Below are 8,097 nucleotides of genomic sequence, written 5' to 3'. Positions count from 1 at the left end.
GTGAGGCGGTAGCGTTCGACAAAGGAAGGCGGCGTTCCAGATCTGAAACGATATTGATGGCCGGAATCGGAGATATGGAAACGTGACTCTTTGTTAACCTCTTTTGTCAAAGGAGATAGCGGTTCGAGTTGCCGAAACCAGCGTGACGTCTAGTGGCTTCGGCTATGGCGTTCGGAGGAAGAGCACTGGTGAAGAGAGAGAGGACCCTTTTATTTTTTAATTATTAAAATGAATAAATAATTATTAAAACTTAAAAAAAATGAATTTAGAAATAGAAAATAAATACCCAAGGGTATTAAAGTCATTTTAGTTTATCAAGGGACCAAATCTGCAACAAAGCTAGCTCAAAAGGATCACAAATCCAAAAAAGTCGAGGTTTGGACTAAAACCCCCAAAAAATACATACCACAGGGATCATTTTTGCAATTTTGTCTTACTTTTATATTATTGTGTTTTACCTTCCCTAGTTGATGGGAATATCCCTATTTACTGCCATGTTACTCTTACTGTTATTATTACCTTTTTAGACTATTATTTGCAGAAATACACGCCCCAACCAAAAATTACCACCAAGGTATGGTTATTAAGTGCAAGTACACCATTCTTGTTGTTAGCTTGTCTCGACTCATGCTTATAAGGTGTGCACAGAGGTAAATCATCCATCCAAATAAAATTTTGCATGATTTTTTTTTTTTTTTTGAACAGCTGAATTTTATTAAAATCTAAGGAACATCCGATCTATGTCTATCAAGGTTTACAATAGTTGGCAATCGATTCATCAAAATACACAGTCATCCCAAATGGTGATAGAAAGTCATAAAGCCTAGTCACATTGACTGTAAATGTCCCTAAATTATCTAAATCCTGTGTAAATTTATCAACGAAATCACTAGGATGGAAATCTTGGATCAAATTCATCCACTCCTCCAAATGTGAATTTTCTATGCCTGTTCTAACTTGCCGTTGATCAATAATAATAATAATAATAATAATAAAGTATTTGTTTCCAAATTGAATAGCCTAGAAAACCGAATATTAAAAGAGACATTAATTTCCCCACCAAACATCATTCTAAAACATAGTAGTTCCCCCGTAGCCACTTCTTTTTTTCATGTTGGAATGAAGTGTGATGCTTTTTTGATGCATTTTGTTAACCGAACAAGCCTAGACCATATACCATGGCCTCAGTTTTGGTCAAATCTGAATCCCACACCCGCATGAAAACCATATGAAAAGCTCGAATCACATTTACCCATAAAATCTTGTCTTCTTTGAAATCACTATTTTCGAAGGTATATATATCATCACCTAATTTCTCACTTTAAATAACTGACGCCTACATTTGTCAGCATTTTATTTGTACTTAGCATTGGGCCGGACAATCTTCTCCCTCGTCTCCTTATGAGTCTTCAACATGTCTTTTGATAATTTCACTGGCTTTTTCATCATTCTTTCCTAGTAGATCAACCAAATCCACCATCAGGGGTGTTTTTATACTGCAGCAAATGGTGACATCTAAATCTAGTTATAAATAGTGATGTTCTAAGCAAATTCGACTTGTGTTAGGGTTGCATCCCATATATTTGGTTTATGCCCACATAAACTTCAGATCATGTTGCCCAAAGTATGGTTGACTACTTTAATTTTCCCATCAGATTGTGGGTGGACATGGACAGGACTACTAAAGTTCTATTATGTTCCGAAACGTTGCCTAAGTGTTAGCCAAAACCGACCAAGAATTTTATTGGCCTTGTTGGAGGTTATGGATTTGGGCACCCCATTTAGACAGACCATAGTTACCTAGATCGCTAATTAAGTGGTGAACCCCGTACCCAATCGTTTCGTACCCAAACGAAAACGGGCACGTCCAAATCGTTGTGGTTGTTCGTCCCGGTACACCAAATCGAAGTTTTGATCACTATTTAGAACGACGTTTTCAGATTGAATCGTTGAACCAATACCAATTGAAACACGAATTTAAGGGCTGGGGTCGCCGATTGAAGATTGAGCGGTAATTTTTTCCGGTCGAACGTTTCAGAAAAGTGCAATTGTCTCCTCAATTCTTTCAACGATTTCTTCTAACGTTCATATTTTTATACAATCAAAATTCAGACATGAATGTATGCTACTTCAATCATCTTAATTTCATCCATCAATTTCTACCTCTGATTCTTCTTCTACTCTTTCTGTCTTTCTTCTTCTCTTCTGTGGTTACTGATTATGGCTTTTGGGAGGAAAAACACTTCTCAATCTCGACCTACTCAAACACAAAACGTGATTGATGTTGAGGATGAGGTGCAACAAAGCCAATTGACAAGAACAACAAGAGCCTCATCCACTCAAGAAAAAGATGCAAGCAGACCACTTCTTGTAGAAGTAACATTCATTCGATCATCAACAAGAAACAAGAAAAACAATGGAGACACTAAGAAATGGGTCTATAACCACTGTAAAGGGGAATTTACCAGCTCATATACTCGAATTCATGTGCATTTTTTCGAGGCTGCAGTGGGGAAAATTCCAGAGATTAGACGGTGTCCAGTTATTTCTAGAGATACTCTGAAGTACACTGCTCTTTTTAATAAGGTTAAAGAAGCTAAAAACAGTGGAGCTGCTGCCAAATTGAAGAATTCAGCCCTCTCAAAAACTGCATCTTCAAAAAGAAGGATTGAAGAATCATTTTGGATACTTGAGAGGAATGCAGTTGACATGAAGATAATTTGAGGCTTGTGTGCTAATGGCATTCCATTTAATGTGTTACGGAACCCACAATTCCTTGAAATGATTCAAGCCATCAAGAAAGCACCAAGCGATTACAAGCCCCATTCGTATGAAAAAACTAGAACCTCGTTACTTGATGAATGTGTGAGAGAAGTGGAGAAGGAACTTGCACCAGTGAAAGACATGTGGTCAAGGCAAGGAGTATCCATTGTCTCGGATGGCTGGTCGAATGTAAAAAATAAGCCACTTATAAATGTTGTTGCACAAAATTCGCGTGGTGCAACTTTTATGTACGCGGAGGACTTTTCAAGGATTATGAAGTCAGGGGCTGAGATTTCTAAGTTTCTACAAGATGTCATTGAAGAGATTGGACCAAGTAGTGTTCTCCAAGTCGTAACCGATAACGCGGCTAATTGCAAGTTGGCTGGACAGGAAATCAAAAAGGTATACAAACACATATTTTGATCCCCTTGTTGTGTACATACCTTAAATCTGATTTTTAAGGACATGGCGAGGACATTTACTTGGCTTTCCGACATACTCACTCCGTCCCAAAATTATTGTCCACAGACAAAAATCACACATATTAAGAAAGCATTAATTATCACTTACTTTATACAATAAAATGACAGTTGTCTTTGCTTTGCATTTAATGTTTCATTAAATGTTTAGTTGGTTAAGTAATAATGAGGGGGTATTTTGGTAAAATTGTTATTTATTTTTGGAAGTGGACTACTATTATTTTGGGACAGAAAGAGTATATAGGAGAGGCAAGGGTATTGTGAAGTTTTTTGTAAACCACACACATGCCTTATCTTTCTTTAGAGAAAACTCGAAATTGCAATTACTGAAGGTTGCAAAAACCCGTTTTGCACCTCATTACATATTGTTGAAAAGATTAATCGAGTGTAGGGAGGCGCTTGTTACTACTATTGTCTTAAACTCGTGGCGGGAATGGATCAACAAAGGGGATGAGCACACTCGGTTACTTAGTAATCAAATTGGTGATACAATCAAAGATGATGACTTTTGGGATGATATTGATCATGTTTTGGCGATTACAAAACCCATCTTTTACATGATAAAAGTTTTGTGATGGTGAAGGTCCCAAAATGGGAGAAATATATGAACGAATGGAAAATATGAAGGGTCAAATCAAAGAGGCTATGACTATGATGGACAATAAATTTTCATCATATTTCGCTGAAGTTAGAGATATTGTTGTCGCAAGGTGGGATAAAATGACTATCCCTCTTCATTGTTTAGGAATTTGCTTTTAAGTCCTAAATATTATGACAAAAACTATCTACAGAAGTTGGCACCAGGAGGCATGGAAAGAAGACCTCCCAACGAAGACAAAGAAGTTATACTTGGTGTTTTGAAAGCATTTCCTTAATAGCAGATTCCTTAATAGCAACATCAGATTCCTTAATAGCAAAGTCATCACTGTTAATACTCCAGAAATATCAGCACCTTCTTGAGACTGTCAAAAGGGATATACAAATACAAATTAGATTATACAAAATGTATTTTTTCTTAAAATATATTATATTAAAATGTAGGTTTGTGAGTTTAAGAGGTAAAATACCGCAAAGTAAGCAAGGTAGCTCACAGAAAGTGTTAAATGTAATTTATATCACTGTATCATTGAAAATAAATCCAAGCCATAAATAACGATACATATGAAATGAAATTAATTCCCGATATCACTGTATCAGTTTTAGAGTTCCTTCCAGGTTCAAGAATTGAAGCCACTTCAACAAACATGTTAACACATGTTATAATGTGAACATATGAGAGATAAAGTAAAAGAGAGAGAGAGAGAGCGTAGAATAAAGGGCATACTTGTCATTTAGCTTATCCCTTCTCAACTTCTCTCGGCAAGCTTTAGAGGTTGTTCCACTGCATTGTTCATTCCTACCACTGTTGTACATAATCAAAGATTGATAAGAGTGCTAGATAGTAATACCTTTTTTTTGAACCAATTTCTTTATTGCCATCTGTATTTGCAGGTAAGCCATCAAGACAAGTCAACATATGAGATGATTGGAAGGTGTTGATTGAATTAAAATCAATACAAGTGAAATATACAATAACAATGGAGTCGTTGTGTTATTAGGCAATGCCACTGGGAGAATCAGAGGAGCATAACAAAACTTTGTATTTGAAATCAAACAAACTTGGTAAAAAAACCTTCAATAGAAGAAACAATAATTGAAAATGAAAAAAAAAATCGGTAAGATTTGGTTAAAAAATCAGATTTCGATACCTAATGACCTCTGATTCCTATTCCAATAGGTCAGACTCCATGTTACCGAACCCTAATTGAAAGTTCAATACAGGCACTTCGTATAAAATTGACAAAATCAACTGACCCCATGTTAAAAAATTGCTAAAGCTTTTCCAACACTAATTGGGGAGAAATATAGAATGAAGACAAACGATTTCAGGTAACAGTACCTGAAAAAACACCAATCAAGTGTTGGAAATGGAGTTTGATAGGTGGGCGGAGACACGACGGAGTAGAAAAAAGTACTCGGTGTTGTTCTTCCTCCTATTCTCCTTCTGCTCCTTCTTGATGTTTTTTTTCGGCAGCAACGAAAGATGGAGAGGCGGTGGAGACGATGGTGGAGCATGTGGAAAAATCCTCAAACGGTCAAACGTAGATCGCCACTTCAAGCGTACCGCCCTCTTATTGAAATCGATTTGAGGCATGAAGAAATCGATTTCCGGCGCCACAAGGAGAAGCTGATGGTGTTTCTTCCACGGTGGTGGGTTGAGAGAAATCGAAAAGAAATTGGGATTTATGGAGCCTGACAGCAGGAAAAAGGGGGATGTAGATAAGGTGGTGGGTGACGAGACGGTGGAAAGAAAGTGTTGGGAAGCATCTGGAATCACTTCGAGGGAACTGAACCACCGACCGAGAAGAAAGAAAAAAAAAAACAAAATTAGAAGGGGTCCAATAAGATGCAGGTACTGTTCCCTAAGGAACAAAGAATTAATATGATTATAAATTAAATAATGTCGTAAATAATAATTAAAGTGTTAAACAACACTTTAATTATGTAAGAAAGACTTACAATAATTATTTGGAATTAAATGGAAATGTTGAAATGTGTTTTCGGTTGCAAAAAGGAGTTTATGGTTGGATAAATGGGTTCATGGTGTGTTCTTGGTGGATGCTTGAAGGTTTGAAGGTTTGAATAAATGTTCTTGGTGTTCTAGGTGTAAATATGAAGATCTGGCAAAAATTGTATGAGTTTATGGTGTTCACGGATGATAGTTGAGAGAAAAATGGGAGTGTTCACGGCTGGAAAATGTGAGAAATGAATTTGTTCACGGCTGAGTACATATATATAGGGGTGTTTACGGTTCATAATGGACTTGGGCTTTGGTGTTTATGGTTCTAAGGTGGGCTAGCCTAGTGTTTTTAGCCCATTAAGGGTGTTTTCGGATTTAGGCCAACCGTAAACACCATTTTGAATTAAATTTTCAACCGTGAACACCCTATTGAATTATTCCCAAACCGTAAACCCCCATTTGATTTAAATTCTTTGGGCCATGAACTCTTTCCTCCATTAATTACTTTGGGTGAAAACTCATTGAGGGTTATTTATGTTTTAAACCCCTAGACTTTTAACTTATGCTCATTTATAACACTCCAATTTAGCTTAAATTTTCAATCCATACCTCTTTGTTAATTCTTTAAACAAGCCCCAAGGCTATAGATGATAAAATGCAATAGGAATTGCAATGCAGTTTCACTTGAACTTTGTTAGGGTTTAGGCTTTACTTGATCTAAAAATTTCGAGTTGTGACAGTTATTCTCGTCATGCTCTTATATCGTGTGGTTTAACATTATGAAGTGTCAAGTCGGCCAACAATTGTTTTTCGTTTCCTTTCAACCACAATATAAACATGTTCCTCGATATATTATTGTGCATGTTAACGATAATATTGATCACATATCCCCCTAAACATCCAACCTTCATATTGTTTTACATACAAATGTAACAATTAAAATTTACAATTGGTCTTCATTTTGTGTTAGAATTTTTACTTGTTTTAATTTTGTATTCACCACAACAATCCATGGATTGTCCATTAATGTAGCTGATTAGAGTTACAAAATATCTTCTGCTTCTTTTCTCTCCCATATTAAGGTTTTCTCAAATAAAGTTAGGGTTTTGTATCGTCTGTATTTATTGTTCATCATTTATGTAATCTTATATAAGTAGAGTCAGAGGACATTAGTATAGGTTTATGTAGTGAGGTTTCTTATGTAAGTAAATGTCAAACAAAGTGATCTATTAATAAAATAGATTGTTCATGTTGGAAATCTAGTTGGTTATTTTCTAGATGGTCAAGAAGCTTTATTCATTGATTTGTTCATAAGATCAATTTCCATTCGCTCGTTATTTGACTTGATTGGTGCATCAATGATTTTTTATGGTGGTTCGTATATGGTTCATCGAAGTACTTGGCTTCTTTATTATAATCTTACTCATTGTGTGACAGCATAACCTCCTTGAGGTCTGTCATTATCGTTTCCTTCTTGGTTTCAAAACCCCATCAAAGTAAGGTTTCTTCGTCTCCTGGAGTTTCTTCTTGGTGTCAAACCCTATCAAATTAGGGTTTCTTCTCTTTCTGCATTAAGAATGTATTTTCATTGCGGGTTTCTTCCTCTTTAAGGTTTCTTCATTGTAGTATTGAAGAATGTATGTGTAAGAATGTATTTTCAAAACCATATCAAATTAAGGTTTCTTCATCTCCTGTGCCAAGAGTTTCTTCTTGGTCTCAACCCATATCAAATTAGGTTTCTTCTCCTTCTGCATCACGAATGTATTTTCATTGCGAGTACATGTCTTGGTGGCTCGTATGGATCTTCATTGTTGTATTGAAGACCTGATTTCCACCACTGTAAGTCTTTGGATCCTATCTGTTAAGGAGTTATCTCTTGGGTTCCTATGATTGACTCATTGTAAGTTCTTGATACCTCTCTTAGAGATTGTCTATCTCTATTTTAGTCTTAGGTTTGGCTAATCTTGTTATGAACACCAGTTATATTTCTTGTGTTGATTGTTGATTATGGTTGTTTTTACTGCAAGGTTCGGGTTATTTCTGATCGTTAAGTAACTTTGTTTACCTTTTTTTGTTTTCTTTTATTCATCCTACTGACACTGTAACTAGAACTATCTAGTATTTGGATTCAAATTACTTGGAACTGAAAATCTTACTGTCTGGAAAAGCTATATAACTAGGGCATTAAACGCTACAAAAAAAATTAAGCTTTGTCGATGGCACTACAACTAAAATTGAAGATGATCCATTTAAATCACTTCAATAGGAAAGAGCCAATGTTGTCTGTGTGTTCAT

General features: G+C 35.9%; 1 long non-coding RNA gene across 2 annotated transcripts; it reads right to left on the bottom strand.

Annotated features, from left to right (window-relative positions):
• Nucleotides 1-963: 963 nt before the first annotated feature.
• On the bottom strand, nucleotides 964-5,662 carry LOC145120153 (uncharacterized). 2 transcript variants are annotated; one of them, XR_013714134.1, is made up of 3 exons: nucleotides 5,182-5,649; nucleotides 4,310-4,721; nucleotides 964-4,204 (listed from the first exon to the last, which is right to left on the bottom strand). It is a non-coding gene; the product is annotated as an uncharacterized LOC145120153 (long non-coding RNA). The 2 variants fall into 2 exon arrangements; XR_013714133.1 differs by lacking the exon at nucleotides 964-4,204 and having other exon boundaries at nucleotides 4,307-4,721; nucleotides 5,182-5,662.
• Between the last annotated feature and the right edge of the window lie 2,435 nt (nucleotides 5,663-8,097).

The sequence above is a fragment of the Lactuca virosa genome, chromosome 6 (genome assembly GCF_052849685.1).
Source record: "Lactuca virosa cultivar CGN04683 chromosome 6, Lactuca_virosa_CGN04683_v6, whole genome shotgun sequence".
Classification (NCBI taxonomy): domain Eukaryota; kingdom Viridiplantae; phylum Streptophyta; class Magnoliopsida; order Asterales; family Asteraceae; genus Lactuca; species Lactuca virosa.
The sequence above is the reverse complement of the archived record's forward strand: the minus strand, read 5'-3'. Positions and strand labels throughout refer to the sequence as shown.